Raw genomic sequence first — 3,179 nt, 5'->3', positions numbered from 1 at the left:
CGTTTCGCTTTATCCTTTTTAACAAACAACAACAGTCCATTTCTCAATGTATGTGTTTTTAATATATTGAAATGTGGTAAAGCTGAACATCTGTATTTTTACACTATATTGATTTTCTATTTATTATTAATAATATTATTATTATTATTATTTTATTTTAATTTTTTTCATAAGTCGTGTGTTGCAGACCTCTTGGCCAGGTCACCCTTGTAAATGAGATCTTGTTCTCAATGGGTTTTTATCTGGTTAAATAAAGAAATATAGACAGCATATGCTTCCCAATATTGTATGTTTGGGTGATTGTAAAAAAACAAACATATTGCATGATGGCTTCTTTGCACTATACTGCATTTCATGTGTTACTTAAGGCTAATTAAAATATGCCAGAATATTTTTTAAAATATAAATATATACATTTAAAACATTACTTTCTTATTAAGTATATTCTAAAATAAAATATTGTATTACATATAATTTAGGCAACATCCTATAATATACAGATATACTGTACAATATACAATAAAGACTGATTTGAAGTCAAATATAAAGTAAATTTGATTATATATGAATAATATATGAACTATTAGTCCTGAATTATTAGCCCCCCTGTATCATTTTCCCCAATTTCTGTTTAACAGAAACAAATTTTCAGCACATTTATAATCATAATAATTTTAATAACTCATTTCTAATAACGGATTTATTTTCTCTTTGCCATGATGACAGTAATAATATTTGACTAGATATTCTTCAAGATACTAGTATTCAGCTTTAAGAGACATTTAAAGGCTTAACTAGGTTAATTAGGGTAATTAGGCAATCATTGTATAGTGATTTGTTCTGTAGACAATCTAATAAAAAATAGCGCTTAAGGGGGCTAATAATATTGACCTTAAAATGGCTTCAAGAGTTCACACTTAGCTGATGATTGATTATAAAGTGTGTTTGGCATGCTGTCCCGGGAGAGAGCCTAGAGCTCATAAGATCCTCGAGCCCGAGGCTCCCTTCCGTTTGCAAGGCGAGAGGGGAGTTTGAGCTCAGGTAGATCTCGAGAACTCCCCTGCTGTTGTAGCTAATGAACAATTAAGGACTGCTATGAAGAGATAACTGTTTACTAGGAGCACATCTATGCTGCTGATTTGGATTAGTCAACTTAAGTCACATGTTTTTGGATGGTGGGAGAAAACTGGACCTGGGGGAAACCCACGCGAGCATGGGAAGAACATGTAAACTCTGCACAGAAACGTCGACTAGTGAGTTGAACTGGTGAGTGCTAACCACTGGGCCGTCGTGCCGCCTATATAGGAAACAGGAGGAGTAGGGGTGGAAGGGGGGATTCTTCAAAACGAAGATGGCTGTGGTATGGAACTTAAGTTATTTATGGTGACTTCTTGTCTGATTAGTGAATTATGAATTGGCTAATGCAGGACCAGCTGTGATCAATCATAAGCATGTGATCCTCTCGAAATTAGTTTATAAAAAAAACTTAACATAAAAAAAATTAAAAACTGCTTTTATTCTAGCCGAAATAAAACAAATAAGACTTTCTACAGAAGAAAAAATATTTTAGGAAATACTGTGAAAAATTCCTTGCTGTTAAACATCATTTGGGAAATATTTGAGAATGAAAAGGAATAATAATAATTCAGACTTCGACTGTATATATAATAATAATAATAATAATAATAATAATAATAATAATAATAATAATAATAATCATAATAATAATCATAATAATAATCATAATAATAATAAAATATTTTAATATTGTGGCAGTTCTTTTATATTAAATCTGCATTGTACTATTGACTATTGAATAAAAGTAGATACATTTATGTAAACATATGTATCCACACACCTACAGGCATAATTAAAAATAATGACTCATTTGTAAATGTGAAGGTTAACAGTGAGATGAAGGCAGATGCTTGCGGGTCTTCATATCTGCAGCTTTCCCTGGCAGATTCTTTAATTAAAAAGCCAGCAGGGATTTAAATGTCATCATTCAACAAAATACTGCTGTTTAGCATCATGATGGAGACTGTGTGCCTGCATAAGTGTGTGTGTTTCCCTCACATACAGTATGTGCTATCTGTCCTGGTTTTATGATTTGTATTTATTGTATTGCACATACTAATGTTTGAAACATGCCACTCCAGGCCATTTTAAAGCGTTAATATGAAGCTTGGGGCAACATGTTGGCTCAGTGTGGCTCCCAGCAAGAAGGTCGCTGGTTCGAGTCCCAGCTGGGTCAGTTGGCATTTCTGTGTGGAGTTTGCATGTCCTCCCAGTGTTGGATTTAACCCAGGCTCATTCTGAAAACGTACCTCCACGGACGTTTCTGGAGACTGCGAAATGCGTCCCGGCAGCACGTTTTTCTGCAGTTTTTGTTTTAGCAAATCCGCCAGAGGTCGCCGTGTACGCTTTTCGAGATCTCAAATTTCCCTCGCGAGTGCCATTGGCACCTGCTGTTCTCGCGTAAACCCACAAGAGGCCGCTGTCGACTCACTTTTGGACAGATTTCTGTCTGACTGAGCGAACGATCGGCTGACCCACCCTCCCCTTCCCTAAACCCAACCAATTTTATCGATTGACCCACCCACCCGCTTCCCTAAACCCAACCAACACGTTTCAAAAGCAATCCAAAAAAATAAAAGCCCCCGTCTGACTTTTTTTATTACCACATCCTCACCCTGCTACTCACTTGTTTGTTTTATATTTTGGACTTACCTGCTTTCTGGAACCGCTCTTCACCCGACTCGAACCCCCGTCTTCGAGGTCAACTCCTCTCTGCATCTCAAATCCGCCGACGGACGTGGCGCGCTAATGGGACAAACTGGGTGCAGCCGGACTGCCGTCCATACGGAGGTTAGCGGTCAGCTGGTAAGCGCGAAATGCAGCCATACGTACCTCCGCCTACGTAATTCGCTGTCTCCAGAAACGTCCGTAGGGCTACGTTTTCACAATGAGCCTGTGTTGGTTGGATTGCGGCTGGAAGGGCATCCGCTGCGTAAAACATATGCTGGATAAGTTGGTGGTTCATTCCGCTGTGGCGACACCTGATTAATAAAGGGACTGAGCCGAAAAGAAAATGAATGAATGAATGAACTTTAGATGCAATATCTTTCTAAATCACCCTAAAATTATAACCAAAAACGTTCAACATATAACATAAAAAT

This window comes from Danio aesculapii, chromosome 8, assembly GCF_903798145.1.
Source record: "Danio aesculapii chromosome 8, fDanAes4.1, whole genome shotgun sequence".
Lineage (NCBI taxonomy): Eukaryota > Metazoa > Chordata > Actinopteri > Cypriniformes > Danionidae > Danio > Danio aesculapii.
Note: the sequence above shows the minus strand (reverse complement) of the source record.